The 19,214-nt window shown below is 48.7% G+C and overlaps 1 protein-coding gene across 19 annotated transcripts in view; it reads right to left on the bottom strand.

The window, feature by feature from the left end:
- Positions 1-19,214, bottom strand: part of EPB41 (erythrocyte membrane protein band 4.1) — a 180,998-nt gene that overhangs the window by 157,414 nt on the left and 4,370 nt on the right. For 7 of the 19 annotated variants that reach the window (XM_088844339.1, XM_088844352.1, XM_088844356.1 and 4 more), the window contains exon 1: positions 2,518-2,769. The exons of 1 other annotated variant lie outside the window; for it this stretch is intronic. The gene's annotated coding sequence lies outside the window, so the exon portion shown is untranslated. Of the gene's footprint in view, positions 1-2,517; positions 2,771-18,461; positions 18,907-19,214 lie in introns of those variants that run through there. 11 more of the 19 variants (XM_088844388.1, XM_055398152.2, XM_088844332.1 and 8 more) reach the window with 4 other exon arrangements.

Raw genomic sequence — 19,214 nt, 5'->3', positions numbered from 1 at the left:
GGGTTGCAAAGAGTCCGACACAACTGAAGCGACTGAGCATGCACGCAAGCCTACTTTAAAATGTAGGCTTGTTTACCGTATCTACTACTTCGCTACAATAGATATGATTTGAGTGTTTAACAAACATTAAGGAAATGTCAGCTCTTAGACCACCAAGAAACAGAAGAGATGTAGAGAAACCCATCTAAGAGATAAAACTTTCTTCTATTAGTTTAGTCTGTTTGTTGACAGCTAGAGTTTTCAAGTGTCCAACCGGTCAACTGGTGGAGTTCTTAGCTCTGAGCAGAATGGAACCCTAAGAGGTTTTCTTAATCTACCACCAGCCGTCTTCTACCACGAAGGGTTGCACACACGGATGGGGCATTTAGGACCTAATTCTTTTAACAAACACCACTTCAAATTCAACCAGCTGGCCATATTAATGAAGCTCAAAGAAAACTCAAAACAAAACAAAAAGTTCCATCAAGTTCCTTTCACAAAGGGACATTTCCCCCACACTTCAAATTATTAATATGGAACATTCTTAAAGAGAACTGAAAACAGAAGGAATATACTGATAAACGACAAGCACAGATGGAAGCTCATGGCCAAAGGTACAAATGAGAAAGCATGGGTTATTACTGAGCAGTTCTTTCTGACTGGAAAATACAAGTAATAAAGAGAATAAAGGTAGAAAGGTAGACCGGGGCTACACTATGCATGGACTTACCTAAAAGACATTTGGCTATAAAACACTGGTATAAATGTTGGGAGAATTTTGGTGAGGTCTGAAGAGTCAGATCATTTATTGATATTTCTAAGCCTGAATTCAATTATACAAGGGGGAAAAGTGTATTTTTGTTCTAGAAGAAAGAGGAATCAGAAGGTTAGCATGCTGCAGGTAAGTTCACTTTTAATAGTAACAAAGACATACCATACTTCAGTTTCCCCAGGGATATAAACAATGCTTATCTTTACCTTAATTATAACCTTAGTGTAGAACGCATTCTGAATTAGCACCTTGATACCAAGGCAATGTGATGCTCAGTGTTTATATTCACTTTTTAATCTGTCATTTATTGAGAGCTTACTGTGTGCCATATATTCTGTTATGTACTCCATATGGATTATATTAATAACACCTCAAGATACTATTTTATATAACCAAAATTGGTCAGTTGGCAAAGAACTTATTGTTTCCAACTTACTGAAAAGGAAAATGAAGAGTATGTCAAGTTTCCCTAAAAAGTAAGAGTTAATGCTACATAACAAAACTGAAATGAGAATAATATAAAGATATATATTTTTTATTTAAAGGATCAAAAATATTGTCAAGACTGAGAATACAAAAAACAGTAACGATTAACAGCACTGGGTACAGTACACATCCTCAAAAGAGTATAAATTCACTATAATAACATCCAAGACAGAAGACATCACCATTTCTTCCAAACTTCCCTAAAAACAGAACAGAATAGCAGCTGTGAAATCACAGACTACTAAAAAAAAAAAAAAAAAAGCTCGGCATCTCTCAAAAGAAAAAAACTAACTCCTAATCAGCAATACATGCCAAAAACGACAAGTCTCCACAGACTAGTCATTTATGGTTGGGTACAGTTAGAGAAAAAAACAGGATGAGAGTCGCTATTCATGTGGCCAGAAATCAATCCCTCGGCAATTTGTTTCACGTGAGATCACTTTCACTCTCAAAAGAACGCCGGTTCCTGGGAAGAACAAACCTGTTTTAGCAAACCCCCACCAGGAATAACAGCCTGGTGATACATCTCGGTGGACGAGCCTAGATCCTACCCTCTCCACAGGTAAAGACAGCCCAGCGAGCAGGAGGAAATACGTCCAAGCCGACAGATGCACAAACTGAAAAAGGAGGTCACGAAGCTGGGAGAATCGATTTAACCCCTTGGTCTCTGGGACCAGGGAAGACTCAGTGGGAGAGCATAGAGACCTGGGCGGTTGGCGGGGGGGGGGGGGGGGGCGGGGGGGTGCTTAATGATATGGGTGTCTGTGGCGGGAAGGCCTTCAAGTCCTTGCAGGCTCCCTCCACCCCTCACAACTGAGCCTGACTTCAGACCGCCCAGCTACCTCGTCACCGAGAAACCGCTCTGCGGCTGCACCCCACACCTTCGCCACCCGAAACCTGCAACTCGCCCCCCCACCTGCTTTCCTTCAAGGGCTCCTGCCCACTGGACCATGACTGCCTGACCAGACGGTACCGATCGCCCCCTCGTCAAAAATGAACCCGGAGCCTAACTTTTAAACGCTCCCCTCCAGCGCCACCCCCGCCTTATTTCCCCCTCAGGCCGACCGCGTCCCGGCTCCAAGCCCTTCGGCCGCCGGCTTGCAGAGAGGGCTTTGCGGAGGCCGTGCAGCCCGCGCCCCCCGGCCCGGGCCTGCGGAGGGGCTAGAGACAAAGAGGCGGCGGCGCCGCCGCGGCCTCCAGGACCGTCCCCTCGGGGACAGCTCCGCGCCCCCACCCCCCCACCCCAGCTCCGGTCGCGCGCCGCCACAGCCTAGCCTCACCGGTGGTTCTGGGGCCCGGGCTTCTCGCGCCCGCCGCCGCAGCCGCCAGACGAACAATGGCAGGAGAAGGCGCGGGCGTCCGACGCTCGGCCCTCTGCGGCTCGCTGGCCCCGCGGGCTGCAGGCGGACTGACTGACTGACTGACTAACCCGCCGGCCGCAGGGAGGGAACAAGCGAACGAGCAAAGGGAGCGAGCGGGCGGCCCCGGCGCGCGCCCTCCCGCCTTCCCTCCGCGAGGCGAGGGCTGGCCCGGCCAGCAGCCAGCCCGCCCCGCGAGCCCCTCCCACTCTGTTCGCCACAACATTGTAGTAAATTTTTATTGGACGGCGCCGGAGGGAAGGCGGGGGCCGGGCCCGCGGCCCGCCAGCCCATTGGCTAAGGCCAAGTTCTCGCTCCTCACGTTTCCCCCCGCCCTCCCCTAGGCCGGTAAAGAGAGGGGAGCGGAAGGGAAAAGAAGGGGAAAAGGCCAGGGGCTAGCCGCGTGTGCGCAAGCGCAGGTCGAACCCGCTCTCAGGTCCTTAAGTCCCCCGGGGCCCCGCGCTACCCACGTGGGGAACAGAGTAGCTAGTGCCCGAGACGAAGGTGACGCCCTTTCCCCGCTCCTCTCCCCTCCCCTCTACCCACCAGGAGGGCCAGGTAAGGGTCTGAGATTTGGAAGTTGCTCCTAAGCCAACCACGCTCACTGGCTGTCCCCCAAATGCATCTACTGACCTTAGGTAAGTCATTCAGTTTTTCCGGGCCTTGGTTTCCCCATCTACTAACTTGACATCTCTAGGTGCCATTCGAACCCTGACAATCGATGAGACTTTACCTCTCCTGGTAGCTGTGTAAGACCTGAAATGGATGCTGAGTGTTGCGGCCACGCCAAGATTTTAGCTGTCTTCTGCATTTACGGGTCTCCTAATTCTGCTGTGGCACCCTCAAAATCCTGAGAACTTAGCTTCGGAAATCTGGCCTCCAGCTGAGCTTAGAATAGCTCTCACAATTGCCTGATGTGCCCGTTATTTCCTTTCATTAGCTTCAGAGGCCACTTGAAACTTCTACACTCCCTGCCAGGCTGGTGTCTAAACCAGCGAGCAGAAAGAAGGCTCAGATTTAAGAATGGTCCCTATAAGGTAAGATAGTTCTGGTATTCCCATTTTAGAGATGAAGAAACCCAAGCAGAGAGGCTTAGACCTGCCAGGATAACAAGCCAGGCAATCTGACATGGGAGCCTGTATATGCCAGCTAGGCTGTCTCCTTGTATCTAATCCTAGACCCCTCACAACTCAGCTTGGCCTCTAGAAACAGACTACCTGAGTTCAATTCTCCGTCTCCCTGATTGTTTGGCCTACTCTGTGCTTGTTTCCAATCCATAAAAGGGCATAGTAACAAATTCCTACCTACCTCATGAGAGTTACTATAAAAATTAAATGAGTTAAAATACGTAAAGGGCTTAGCTCACAGTAAGATCTACCTAAGTGTTAATTATTCCTGCTATTTGGAGACTAAAATATGGACTGAGAGGTGTGGGGCTCGCTGACATAACAATAATATATTTGGTAAGTACTAAATTGTCAGCACTGAGCTGAGCACTTTACATGGTTATCTGTTTGAAACATCCTAAGAGATCCTTTAGGATCACCTGACTACCCTATCTAAAACAGCCTCCACGAACACACCCTTGCCACGCTTTAGTTTTGCTTCATGGCACTTCTACCTGACTTTCTACTATATACTTATCTATTTGTCCCTCTCAATAAATTGCTGCCGCTTAGACTCACTAGATCACAAGCTCTGGGAGGGCAGGGACTTTGTCTTTTTGTTCATCTCCCAGAACAGTGCATACTCAATAAATATTTGCTGAATGAGTGAATGAGTTATCCCTATGTTATATAAAAGGAAGCTGAGGCTTAGGTGGCTTGGCCAAGGTCATTCTGTGTACTAGGGTGAAGCACTTGTGCTTGAATATTCTGGTCCCCTGCCTCAGGTCCTCAGGTTCAGGGAGTTTCTTAGCTCTACCACCTATGTGCCTCAGAGGTTCCCTTCACCTATCAGACCTGGAAATCTGGTGCCATGAAGGATAAATCCTGAAGATCAATCACAAGACAGCTCACCACTACCATCACCGTGTTATCCAGCAAATTACAGATTCATGAAAACCAATATTCTCTATACCATGAACTGCTAGGCAAGGTTAATAGCTTCTATTTAGGGAGGCTTGGTTGGAGTGGGTAATATTTAATAATCATCACCCTGAAAAAAAAGTGGGAGTCTCAGACTAGAAGAAAACAGCCGAACATAAGGCAGATGTAAACCACTCAAATTTAGACTGCCGTGCAACACCACATCAAAAACTGTTGGCACGGGCTTTAGAATCTTAAAATATTTAAAATCCAGTCCTGGCTTTTAATTCTTAGACTGGAGATGAAAGGGCTTTGTAAACTGTAAAGTACTATCCCCACATGAGGGATTTTTGTTAATTAGTTAGGTATACACCATAGCTTGTTAGGCTAAGTGCCAGATCCTTGGGCATAACTGGGCCTAACACATAGTAGAGAGTGAGAGGAAAAATCATGCTCAATCAAAGACAGGGAAACTGCCCTAACTCCTGTGACCATCTGCCCTCTCAGAAGAGGCCTCTGCAAACCAGACATCTGGTCCCCGCTCACCCTGCAGAGGCTGCCTTTGAGTACAGGGTAAAAGGTCCCAAGCACCATCTCTGAAGCTAATTTCCTAGGAAGAAACTCAGCTCCCTCCCTCCCTGTCCTATGCTCACATCTGGGTGGTGGCTGTGCCACGCTCCAAGCCCCAGGACGGAGTCTCTAGTGGCCATCTCTATGCCGCCTGCCAGCTGAGCCCGTTGCTGCCTCCCCCACCACCCCTCCTGTTTCTTCCTAGGGAATACAGGCCCTGCAAGCTGCCTCTCAGCCCCTGAGCGGTCAAGGGCACTAAGAGGAAAAAAAAGAAAAAAGACGGCATGAAAGGGTCCTAATCTTTCCCCATCACAAACTGAACTCCAGCAAAAAAGCAACACCAGCTGCACAGAAGAGGGGGAAATTAGATGGTGAGATTAGGTGGTGGCCATTGAGGAAGGTCAGAGAGGGGAGACGGGGCTCCGATGACCTGGAAGAGATGAGCTTGGAAGAAAGCAGGGGTAGGTGGGGGAACAGTTGGAGACTGAACCATTCCCAAATCTGGGACGTGGGTGGATTAGGGACACAGCTGGCCTGAAGCCCCAGTGATAGGGCTCGTGGAAAGCATTTGTCGGTTGTGGGGGTGGCAAGAGATGGAGAGGGCTTTGAAAAGCTGGGTCCACCAGCAAAGTGTTCTGAACAGTCACTACTGAATAAAAACCAACCCTGGTACCAAAAGTACATGAAGAGTACAGCTTTCCATAAGTCCCCTGGTAACAGAATTTAAGTCATTTTACAGCTTTTAAACACAAATGATAAATCAAACAAGCTATAACAGGGCAGAAAAATTGCTATTTTTACAATGGTATGCCTTTCCAGGGGATTACTTTTAGTAGTACTTGCATTGTTCACAAAAAATATAGTCAAATAATTTAAAAATTTTAATCAGCATAAAGCCATCAATCAGAAATAACTACCATCAATATTTTGGTGAGAGATTTCCCTTCTAGTACCTCTCCTGTCATATACTCTTTTGTTTATATATATTAAGTCACATGAAATTGCTGATTTTATAAGTTATTAGCAATTGTATATGGTTTGGCCTAATGTTTTTTTAAAATTTAGATGGTATTGTTTCAGAACCAACTTTTTTTCTCCTAACAATATATTATGACACCCACAGTGCCCTCAAGTGGATGTACCGTAATTTAATTAAACTTAAATGTTAATTATTAGTTTATTTCCCCTTTTTCTCTCTTTTTACTTTTTTCTTTTCTCATTTTTTTCTTCTTTCTCTTTTTCTGTCTTCCCATTTTTCTCTCTTAATACTTGACAAATATCCTTTTATATCTAAATTATACCCATGATTTTTTTTGAATGCACTGACTGCAACATATGTATATATATTTTTTAATTACAGCATACAAGGCTACCTGTGCTAGCCTTTTTCAAGATAAAAGGAAAAGAAATCAGCAGATGCAATGAAAGACAATATCTTAAATGAATACTCTTTCCTATTTGAAAACACAGAGCATGTTTTGACCTCTCTGATAGAATGCACTTTGCTTACAAAAACTGCGTTAAGCTCTGTTTTAGAGAGTTCTCTGTGCATAGTAAAAACAACAACAACAAAAAAACAGTAAATATGATTAAAATACATATATTGGAGTTGGCAAGTTATGTCCTTTCTTCTATGAAGACACTCCAAGAAACAAGGGGTAAACAGGAAGGAAGTTGAAATTGTAAAAGAGATTCCAGTGGACAGTCACTGAGGTATTCTTTAGGCCTCCAGATTCACAAAATATAGAAGCAGAAAGGCCCTCAGAGATCAGCAAGCCTAAGCTACATTTAAACAATTTGGAAAAGGAGTCCAGAAACTGGAAGAGGCTTGCCTGAGGTCACACAGCACAGGGGTGGCAGAGTCCAAACCTGAACTCATGAGTTCCATAAGTTTTCTGACCCCTACTACAGATTCTGTTCACTTCCTTCTTCTAAGTCCAGCTCATTTCCCTTCTGAAGTTGGAGGCCACAATAAATTGTACAGCCATAAAACCTAGGGCTGTCTGAGTTGGAAGGGAAATAACTTATTATTAAAAATAATGACCATTACATTTATTAGATATTTACTATGTGCCAGACACATACTGAGTACTTCATATGTATTAATGCATTTAGCCTCATAGCAACCCTGCAAAGTGTTATTAGCCTCAATTATAGTCGAAGAAACTACAGTCTAGAAACATTAGATGATTTGCCCAGTGTCACACAGCTTAAACTAAATCTGTCTTCTACCGCTGTCCTCTGCTACACACAGCTTTCATGTCACTCTCAAGAAAGCACTTTGGAAATTAGATGAAGGAGCAACATCAACCTCTGTCCCAAGACCCCAGGGAAAGGCTGCTGCGGCTGCTTCTGATTGGAGCCCTGGGACATTCAAGGAGGGACCCAAGGATCTGACCTCCCATGACCCTTCCCAACCCTCTTCTCTCACCAGCTGAACTGAGCCTAATGGCCCTGATCCAGCCAAGCTTCCATCTCACTCAACCTTAACCCACTAATTCTCTCTCCCTCAGGCAGGGAACCCTCCAGGCCCAGAGGGTTTCCCAAGAAATATGGGGACAGGCTTAGTGCCACCAGCTAGCTGAGCCCCTTCTAAACCTGCTGAATCAGCCCACCTCAACCCTCCCTTGGGAGAGGGCAGAGGAGGAGCTATGACGAAGCAGGCAGGGACTGGGGACCAGGCTTGACTTGCCCTAAGATCCTCCAAAGCTGCTGAAGCAGGACAGTTCCTGAACTGTCTGTTCTGCATTCAGCTAGTCTCCATTTCTAAGCCTTCCAGTGACTGAAGTTTTTCTCTTGGGGAAAAAAGAGAGAAATCACTACAAATAAGCTCCAGCCTTAGCTCTGCAATAAGTTCACTGTGTGGCTCTGGGCAAGTCACTTACCCTCTCTCTTAGCTCAGGCTGCCTTAACAAAATGCCACAGACTGGGTGGCTTAAGCAATAGAAATTTATATTCTCACAGTTCTGGAGTCTGAAGTCCAAGATCAGGGTGCCACCCTGGTTAGATTCCAGTAAGAGCTCTCTTCCTGGTTTGTAGACAGCCACCTCCCCTCAGCCCCCGACATGGCAGACAGGGGGAGCTTGCTGGTGTCTCTTCTCACAGGGACACTAATCTCATCATGAGGGCCCCTCATGACCTCATCTATCCCTAATCGCCTCCCAAAGGCCCCGTCTCCAAATACCATCACATTGGGATTAAGACTTTAAAGTGAATTTTGGACGGGACACAAATATTCATCCATTACACCCTCCCTAGGCTCCCATTTCCACACCAATCGAATAGAGGTGCCTATCCAGGATGTCACAGGTAGCAAGAAGGATCAATTATGTAGGCTGCAAAGGGTTTTTCAGATGACAGGCCCACATCTGCACTGAGTATGAGTTATATTGTTTATTTTTATTTTATTCTGCTGTCAACCAAGCAGGAAAAAACTCTCGATCCCAAGGCAAAAGCCTCCCTGGAACTGAGGACACACTGGTCCCCCTTTCTTCAGCCAGCAGACATTTATTGAGCACCTCCTGTGTGGAGGCACTGGGGACCACGGAATGAATGAGATGAGTCCAGCAGCCCCAAGAACAAACATCCTCCTCCTCATCCCATATTCAGATGATGGCAAGAAGAGGTCGAAGGATCGGGGTAGGCAGACCTGGGTTTAAATCAAAGCTCCACCACTGGGACTTCCCTGGTGGTCCAGTGGCTAAGACTCCACGCTCCCAGTGCAAGGGGCCCAGGTTTGATCCCTGGCCAGGGAATTAAATCCCACATGCTGCAACTACAGATCCCGCATGCCACAACTAAGACCCAGTGCAGCCAAATTTAAATATATATATTTAATCCTTATTTAAAAAAAAAAACAATAGCTCCACCACTAAGACGCTATGTGAGTTCAGGCGAGTCATCACTCCTCTTCCTTATCTATAAAATGGGGATGACATGTGCCAACCATTGTACCAGGTACTTTTTATGCAACATGTCACTGAACTTTACAACAACCCCTTGAGGAAGGTATGACTATAATGCCCATTTTACAGATAAGGAAATTAGAGTCTCAGAAGTGAAAAACTTCCCCAAGATCACCCAGGTAGTAAGGGTCAGAATTAGGATTCAAACCCACATCTGCCTGGCTTAATTGCTGGCACTCTTACAGCTGACAGATTGTTTGCGTTTCTGCAATGGTCATTACAACAATACCAGTGTACAGAGCACTCTCTGTGTGCCGAGATCCTTTACCTGCATTCTCTTATTTGGTTCTCACAGCCCTATGGAGTGGGTACTATTTTAAACCCATTCTTTGGTTTTGGAAATCAAGTCAGAGAGGTGAAGCAATTTGCCTAGTGTCACACAAGCTTCCCTGATAGCTCAGTTCGTAAAGAATCCACCTACAATGCAGGAGACCCCAGTTTGATTCCTGGGTGGTTTGATTCCTGGGTTGGGGAAGCCCCTGGAGAAGGGATAGGCTACCCACTCCAGTATCCTGTCCTGGAGAATTCCGATAGTCCATGGGGTCACAAAGAGTCGGACACGACTGAGCCTCTTTCACTTTCACAGAGCTAAGAAGGCATACAGTGGGGAAGCCAAGTATGTCTGATTCTAGAACCCTATCCTTGCCCACTACACTATCCTGCCTCTCTTCCCCAGTGAAGCCACGTAGGTATCTTTATCTGTTTATCTCTATTTGGATGAGAAAGCTGAAGCCCAGCAAAAGTTAACAAAAAGCCTACAGGGACCCAACAACTCAGCAGCTAAGCAGGGACTTGAACCCAGGCTCCTGAGTCTTAAACATTGGGTTATTTCCTTCACCCATAATACCTGAATCCTGGGTATCAGAAAATGCCTCTGTGGGATTTCCCTGGTGGTCCAGTGGTTAGGAATCTACTTGCCAATGCAGGGAATATGGGCCTGATCCCTGGTCCGGGAGGATCCCACATACTTCAGGGCAGCTGAGTCCGTGTGCCACAACTACTGAGCCCAGAACCTGTGTCCCCAACAAGAGAAGCCACTGTAAGGAGAAGCCCGTGCACCGAAACTAGAGAGTAGCCCCCCCTTGCCATGACTAGAGAAAGCCTGTGTGTGGCAACAAAGACCCAGAGCAGTCAAAAATAAATTTAAAAGAATTTTTTTTAATTTTTTTAAAGAAAATGCCCCTATGAGCTAGACCTTGGAAACTATATCTAGCTCCTCCAGGGGCATGGGAACCCCTTCTAAAGCAAGCCAGGCATGGAGAACCAAGGGTGTAAGGGAGAAGGAACTTTCCAGAACACTGCCTGGGAAAGACAGCAGTTAAACTGGTTATGCAGGTGCCCTTAGCTTTGGGCACCTCTGTCTTGGTCTCCCTAAGCCACGGACCCATAGCTGGAAGTGAGGGGTTATAGAGGAAGCCACTCCAGGCCTGGGGCCCCACTGGCCAGCACAGCTATCTGCTGTGATTTCTGCTGAGAAACAAAACGCTCAATCCTCTGGGCCTAAGTGCTAATTACCAATAATGACATAATAACCATGTGGGCCCAACAACCAAACAGTCCCAACTAGAAATTCTGCATAGCTCAGACTCAGGAACAAAAGATCTGGGCACTCCAACGGAAACTGATGCCGTGGCAGAAAATGTCAGAGGCTAAAGGGCTTCAGGATTGACCCAACCAAAGTATTATCTGGCAAATGGAGAGAATGATGACCACTCACGCAATTACTTATTAATTTATTGTGTTTGTGTGTGTGTGTGCATGCTCAGATTAGTGCTAGAGAAGAAAGCTTCATTTACTCATTCATTCATTCCACAAGGACTTCCCCGATGGGCCAGTGGTTGAGAGTCCACCTTCCAGCGCAGGTGTTCGATCCCTGATCTGGGAAGAGTCCATATACCACAGCGCAACGAAGCCCATGCGCCACAGCTACTGAGCCAGCGTTCCCAACCCCGTGCTCCGCAATGAGAGAAGCCATCACAATGAGAAACCCATGCACTGCATCTAGCCCCTGCTTGCTGCAACTAGAGAAAGCCTGTGAACAGCAACAAGGACCCAGCACAGTCAAAAATAAAGTAATTAATTTTAAAAAATTCACTCCACAAGTATTTGCTGAGCACCTACTATGTACCACAGACTCTTCTAGGCACAGGAGAGATGACACTGAACAAGACAGACAAACATCACCATTGCCTCTGGACTTACATGCCAGTGAGGGGAGTCAGACAATAAGCAAATACTCCATAAAATATTGTAGGTTGAAGAATGGTAAGAGATGTGCAGAAAAATAATCCAGGACGGAGGATAGGGAGTGTTGGTGTTGCAGTGTCACACTGTTAAACAGAGTTGTCTGGAAAGGCCTTACTGAGCAGGTGACATTTAAACAAGAAAATTAAGGAGATCAGAGAACAAGTTATGAAAGGATCTGGGGTAGGTGTTCCAGGTTGAAGGACCAGCACATGCAAAGGCCCTGGGGTTGGTGGTGTGGCTGGTAGATTCAAGGACTTGCCACCTGAGATCAAACCTCCAAGTCATTAATAGAAATGGGAAAGAAAAGGCATCAGATAGACTGATCACCCACTGTATACTTGAGCTCTCTTACATCTTTGGACAGTTCTGGAGGTAAGAATAACGCTCCCTTGTCTCGCTGCTTTACGGTTGAGGAAACAAGACCCAAAGAAGAGAGGCAATGATCCCACAGAGGCTTCCCAGGCAGTGCAGTGGTAAAAGGATCCACCAGTCAGTGCAGGAGACGCGGGTTCGATCCCTGGGTTGGGAAGATCCCCTGGAATAGGAAATGGCAACCCACTCCAGTATTCTTGCCTGGAAAATTCCATGGTCAGAGGAGCCTGGCCAGCTACAGTCCATGGAATCCCAAAGAGTCGGACCCGACTGAGCACACACGCACACAGTGAACCCACATCACACCGCTAGAACAGGCAGGTCTGCTTGCCTCCAGTTTTCTCCAGCCTCCCTGCTCCTCTTCTCTGTGCCCTGTCTGTGCGAATCTAAATATGTCTGTGTTGAGTGAATGAACGGATGGGTGAATCCTGCACATTCTCAAGCCCTGCCTTCTTCATAAACTGCTCCCTAACTGGCCTTAGCTGATTTCTTCTTGCCTCTGCTAATCTCAGAATGACAACAATAACAGTAATTTCAGTGTGCCTGCTATGGAAGGAGTACTCTACCTGAATTATCTAATTTAGCCCTTAAGTACCAAGGAGAAGCTGCTAATAATTTTCCCATTTTACAGGTGAGAAAACTGAGGGAGAACACCTTGCTAGGGGCCCTATGGCTGGTCAGTGGTGAAGCTGCGATCTAAACGGAGCTCTCTCTTGGCCCCCAAATCCCTTCTTTTAATCCTGTAGTGTTAGTAGAAACCTCTGACATCAATACATCCCCTTCCTTTTATAAATCAGAAAACAGAGGCTCCGAGAGGGGAAGGGACACAGCCCTCCAGCCCCCAGTGTAGCGGTCTTTCTACTCCATCAGATTTGTGGCCTGGACCAGGTTTGCCCTTCGAAACCTATCTCGCAGCCTCTGCGAAAGTCTTAGTGTCGCCTTAGCTCCCTGAGGACAGTGCCAGAGAGCTCAGAAGCCACCTCTGCCCCTGAGCCCTCAACTGTTCTCACAGTAAAATCAACCAAGGCCTGGGTGATGCAAGACCCTCCCAACTCTGCTTTTCCCAAGCACTTGCAGTGGCGATGGAGCAGAGGAGGCTGTGAAAGGGTAACTCTGTCCTCATGTGACTCCTAGAAGAGAGCCCGTGCAGGCGTGGTGCCAGGAGGGCAGAGACAGGCCAGGAGCAGAGGCCAAAATCAGGCCAAGGGTGAGGTTAGAATGTTCCAGCCAACCAGGAAGGGGGAAGTGGGGGGTGGGGGTGGGGGGGAGATGCTGAGCCTCTGACTTTGAAACCAGCCTACTGGATGTCACCTGTTCAATAAGAAACCATCAAGAAATAAGAAACTCCAAGTCCCTAGACTGAGACGTTCTCAGGGGCAACAGTTATCACAGCAATCACAGTTGCTACCTACCACTGGGAATTCCCAGGTGGCTCAGTGGCAAAGAATCCACCTGTCGATGCAGAAGATGTGGCTTTGATCCCTGGGTGGGGAAGATCCCCTGGAGAAGGAAATGGCAATCCACTCCAGTATTCTTGCCTAGGAAATCCCATGGACAGAGGAGCCTCGGGGACTACAGTCCATGGGGTCGCAAGAGTCAGACATAACTGAGCAACTGAGTACGCACGCGCACGCACACACACACACACAATGATCCCGTATCACTGAGTGACTGAACCACAACCTACCATTGAGGCCTCCCTGTGCTGAGCCCCGGACTAAGCGCTCTATTCACCTTACTGCCAATCCTCACAGTAAAGTCACCCCATTCCACAGGAGAGGAAAGCGAGGCTCAGGGAGGTGCCAGGATCACCAGCATCACAAGCATTCACAGGACAGTGCCAAATGGGTCCGGAGACTGACGTTCCTGCTGTGTGACCTTGTGCCATCAGCTGCCTACTCTGAGTTTCCCACATCTTTACCAAAACAGACTTGGTCACCAGCCTCTGCTGTAAAATCCAAGAGGCTCAGGGATCCAGTTCCACCCAGACTACAGGGCCACCCACAGATACAGCACATGACATTTGCTCCTCTCCCAATCACCCAGAAAAAAAGGGCCTGATTATCAGCTTGCAGGGGAAAAAAATTATGCTACATAGTTTCAAAATTTTTATCCGTTTTTCAGGGCTGCTGCTGGTTTTGGCCTCTAGTCTGGGAGGGGCTTCCTGGGTGGAGGGCTGGGGAGAGTCCAGGCCTTAAGACCACATGTCCTTGAGCCTGAGGTCAAGGGGGGCAAGGGGCAGGAGGGAACAAACTCGGCTGTGGGCCAGGACCCCTCTGGAGATATGGGGCTGTTTCTCAACCCTTTCCTTCCTTTGGTGGCCAGCACTGGCTGCAGGGGAAGCAGTGGACATGACCAGGGAGACCAAGAAGTCCAAATCATGATGATTCCAGTAGAGCTGCCTCTGATGGGTGCCTATGACATTCAGACACCGTACCAGGCCATTTGTGGGGCTTACCTCATTGAAGCCTCCACCCTTCCTTGTGAGGAAGGCTGCTGCTGCTGCTGCTAAGTCACTTCAGTCGTGTCCGACTCTGTGTGACCCCATAGATGGAAGCCCACCAGGCTCCCCCATCCCTGGGATTTTCCAGGCAAGAACACTGGAGTGGGTTGCCACTGCCTTCTCCAATGTGTGAAAGTGAAAAGGGAAAGTGAAGTCGCTCAGTCGGTGAGGAAGGCTACTGTCCCCATTTCACTGAGGTGGAAACTCAGGTTCAGGGAGGGCAAAACAACCAAAGGCCACACAACCCATAAATGGCAGAGTCAGCAGGGACCCTAGTTTGTTGACTCCTGAGAGAGGCAGCCGCTGGGTGTGACTAGAGTTGGGGTGAGAGGAACAAGGAGGGAAGGGGGAGGTTGGGTGGGGAGAGGAGCACGGTGGAAAGGGCCCTGGCAGTCTCAGTGAGGGGGGCAGCAGTTACAAAGGCGAAGGAAGAAAAGGGTACCAAGTGTGGGATCTGGGCCTGCCTCCCTGTCCAATCTCATCGAAATCAGCTCCAACCTCTCCCTTTCTGCTCCGGCCATACCAAACTAGGTACTTAGGACCTGAGCACATGGGGTAGGATCGCGCCTTCACACATGCTGTTCCCTATGCCTAGGAGTCTGTTCCCTCCACTGCCCACCTAGAGAGCTCTTATTCATCCTTCGAATCCCAGCTGAGTTATCTCTCCCCCTGATGCCCAGTGTTAACCACCTGCTGGTCTGGGCTCAGTCACTTCATGCTTCCTGAAGGGGAGGAACCTCCTCTCTGCGTCATCTTTGTGCCCCTCCAGAACCTGGTACACAGTCTATGCTCAATAGATGTTTGTTGTCTCTGCTTGTATTTTCTCACTGAAATGCTGAAGAAAGCAAAACAGGTTTTCTTTTCTTAAAAAGTTTATTTTCACTTTTTTTTTTCCCTTTGACTTCACCTCACAGCATGCGGAACATCCCCAACCGACTGACCGGGGATCAAACCATGCCCTCCTCAGTGGAAGCACAGAATCTTAACCACTAGACCACCAGGGAAGCCCCCAAAACAGGTTTTCTCATCCACACTTCCAAGGCAACAACAGGGCAAGAGAGGGGATGATTTCCAGGGGCCACACAGACATCAGTGGCATTGGTAGGGGTAGAACCCAAGGCTTGTCTGCATCTCACAGCCCCACCCGGCCTCCACCCTCAAAGAGCTCTCACCCCTGCCAGGGTCACCACAAGGGACCCCTAAGGCAGGAGGAGGGCATGGGCCCTGGGGGAACTGAGGCAGAAAGTACAAGGAGCAGACAAGGGGCTTTTACCCCCTGACCCAGTGTGTCCCTCAGCAGAGACTCCAGCAGGTCCCGTCACCCCCAGACCTAGACATCACTCTCACCTCTGGCCCCTCCCGCCTGCCCACAGGGGTCCCTTGCATGCCCTGCAGGCTCTGGCTCTGCTTCCTGGACAGAGCTCACAACCACCCATGATGCATGTCCCCCCTCCCCAACTCAGTCCCAGGCCCCATATCTCAGCACCGCTCACCTGGAGGGTTGCCCTGCCCCTTCCCTCCTGTCTGTGTCCACACCAAGTGATCCTCCTGCAATAAAGCCTGACCACCCCATTCCCCAGCTTCATGTCCAATGGCCCCCATGGCGTCCACGTCAAGTCCCCTAACTCCCCTGAACCTGTCTCTCCAGCTGTGTTCCCCCAAGTGCAGGTCACGGCTCTGTACTTGGCAAAGCAATTCCTTCCACTAGAATGGCTCTTTCTCCTTGTCTTTGCCTGAAGAGATATTCGCAGGTCACACTTTGCATCAGTCAGAGGTGGAGTTGGTAGTTTCTATGTCCTCCTCCCCAACCAGACTCTGAGATCCTCAGGGCAGGAGATAGTGGGGGCAGAGATGACACAGATTCACCTCTGTGCCCCATGCCCAGCACAGGGCCAGGCACAGAGTGGGTGTGAGTGAAAGGAGACAGATAGGAAAGGGAGGGACATTCTTACTTCCAAGAGGCCTCCTGCCTTCCCACATGTGGGCGCCTTTCAGAACCTGTTAGATTGGTGACTACCCACCCACCCCAGCAGGTTCCTCCCAGGCCTGGCCTCCACTGTCTCAAGAGGGATGTTTTTGTAATCCCAAAATAATACTCATAACTATAATAACAATAACTGCTATCATTGAGTACTCACCGTGTACCTCACATGCATTATTTAATCCTCATAAGAATTCCTAAGAGGCAGGCAGCTTCTTTCCTTATCCCCATTTTACAGATAAGGACACTATGGTTCTAAAAGGTTAAATGTCTTGCCCAAGGTCACACAACTAGAAAGCACCAGATACAGGATTCAAAGCCAGGTCTATCTGACTCTCGACTACTACGCTATCAGGCCTTTGGCTTCCTGTTCTCTCCTCTCAATACTTCTGGAGCACCAGACTGGTGGGGGTGCTGTGTGTGTGTGTGTGTGTGTGTGTGTGTGTGTATGCAGCAAAGAGTCCAGCAGCCCCCACCAACCCTGTGCTGGGTGATGGAGATAGACAGAAAAGACTCAGATCCAGCCTCTACTTTCGTGGGGCAGGTGAGTTTCACATGAAAAACTGTGGCCGTGGGGTGAGCAGACTTGGGTCTGAGTCCCAGCTCCACCCCCGAATAACTCTGTGGCTCTGGGTAACTCACTTGATTTACTCAGCACCAATTACATCATCCATAAAGTAGGGGCCATAATGCCTACCTCATAGGGTCAATGGGAGGACTAGATGAAATAATGTGTCTAGAATAACATATAACAACCAGCCAGCATATAAAAAAATCTAATAAGCGGCAATAGTACATATGAGGACTCAAATCTCAGAATCCCCAGGCCAAGGTAGGATGCAATTCTCCAGGCTCCCCCACTGGAGTCTCCTCCGCCAGGGCCAAACACTAACAATGAGGATAGTCCCTGCTCCACCCATTTGCTCATTGAATAATCCCTCGAGGGAAGTATGTTTTACTCACCCTATTTTAACAGATGAGGTAACTGAGGCCCAGAGACTGTGGGTTATTGAATCAAGTCACACAACAACAACAAAAAAATGGCAGAGCTGAGTCCTCCACTCAGCCGCTTCCACACTGGGCAGGAGCCAGCCCTTATCCCTGGACCCTGGCCAGCCTGCTGGGGAGTCTGGGGCTCCTGACTCCTAGATTCTAGTTCCTCCTGGGTGGGAAGTTAATAGTAGGAGAAAGGAGCCAAAAAGAGGAACCCTTTACTTTGTCCCCTCCCAGAATGAGCCCAGGGCGGGGAGGAAACCAGCAGTTACCAAGCAGGGCCCTGTGTCCAGTACTTCTCACTAGCTCCTCCCGCTGCCCACGTCGGGCAGGTGTTAGGATATGCGTGTCTCTGATGAGGTCTCCAGGACTCAGAGAGGGTTGTGTCTTGTCCGAGGTCACACAGCTAGGAAATTGGCAGTCTTGGGAGGCAGAGTCCCTCCTCATCCCTCCCGCCTTCAGCCCTAGACCTCCCCAGCAATCAGCCCCACCCTTCTGATGAAATCCAGAAGCTCCACCACTCCTTCCCCAGACCTAAGCAGAGGCCCTGAGTCTAGCTGCCTAGGGCACTCTCTCTGCTCCCTGATGCCTGCTTGACCCCACACTCAGTTCGGAGGACCCAGGGCTCACTTAACAGAGACGTAACCCCAAGGGATTCACCATCTTGGGAGCAAAGCAAAGACTCGTGTTCACTGAGCCCCTATAATGCTGGGCACTTCACATGCCTTAGCCTTTTAATCCAATACAAAGCACATCACTGGGTGCACCGTGAGTCCGAATTTATATGTGCTTTCATTCAGAAATGCTCACTGCACATCTACTACAAGCCATTCTATCCTCAGTGCTGGGGGACAGCAGGAGCAGCAGAACAAACATCCCGGCCCTTGGGTTCACGCGAATAAGACAACAGGCATGTTTGTATCAGGTAGGTGTTAACATTCCCACCTCACAGAGGCAAGACTGAGACACAAAGAGCCACCAAGCTTGCACATAGCAGAATAAGGATTCTATTCCAGGCCAATCTGCTCCTGAGACCTTTGCATTGTGTCACGTGACCCAAAAACCACCACATCAGCATGCAGGGCATCCGGTGAGAAGTCAGCTGGTTGTGACAGGATCCTAACTTCAGAGTTAGGACCCTCCCTCGTCTCTTCCTCCCCTCAGGCCTCCCTTTATATCTCCCATTCCTTAGCAGAACCAGTACTCACCCAGAAGCAGCCACGGGATCCCGCAGCCATCAGGGAGAAGCCGTGGAGCCATCGCCACAGTGACACATGGAAGGAAAAGACAGCAGTGAGATACAAGCACAGCCAAAAAACATGTCTTCGGGGTCCCTCTTTGGCCTGAGCTGGGCCCAGGGGAACCCTGCCCTCCCTCTGACGCAGGGGCTCTTTGGGACAGATACCCCGTTAGTCAGCAATCTGATAATCTACCCTGAGCTCATGAGGTCTCCCAGGGCCCAGCCCACTGGAAGCAGCAGGATCCCTGTGCACAAACATGAGCTGAGCACCTACTGTGTGCCAGGTGCCAGTCCTCGCCCTCACGGCACCTACAGTCAGTGAGGAGGCAATCTTACAATAACTGAATTGCAACGTGATGAGCGCTTCAAGGAGGAGACTTGAGAACTTGGCTCCATACCCTGGCTCTATGACATACTAGCTTTGTGAGACCAGGCCTATTTCTTCATTTCTCTGCATCTCTGCTATTCTTCTGTAAAATGGGGAAAGTATGAGTACCCACCTCCAGGGTTGTTGTGAAGATTGAGTTAATACATGTATAACATTTTGAAGAATGCTTGGCACACGGTAACAGAGTAAACTCTTCAGAAATGTTAGCTACTGTTACCATAGGGAGCTGGAGGCATGGGTTTCAGAGACCTCTAGTGTGGGTCAGGCCACCATCGACCTGAGAAGGTAGAGAAGAAAGGAGATGAGAGGTGAAGCTCTGAGCCCAGTGCCTGG

The sequence above is a fragment of the Moschus berezovskii genome, chromosome 2, assembly GCF_049115385.1.
Source record: "Moschus berezovskii isolate FMDL1 chromosome 2, NW_MosBer_1.0, whole genome shotgun sequence".
Taxonomy (NCBI): domain Eukaryota; kingdom Metazoa; phylum Chordata; class Mammalia; order Artiodactyla; family Moschidae; genus Moschus; species Moschus berezovskii.
The sequence above is the reverse complement of the archived record's forward strand: the minus strand, read 5'-3'. Positions and strand labels throughout refer to the sequence as shown.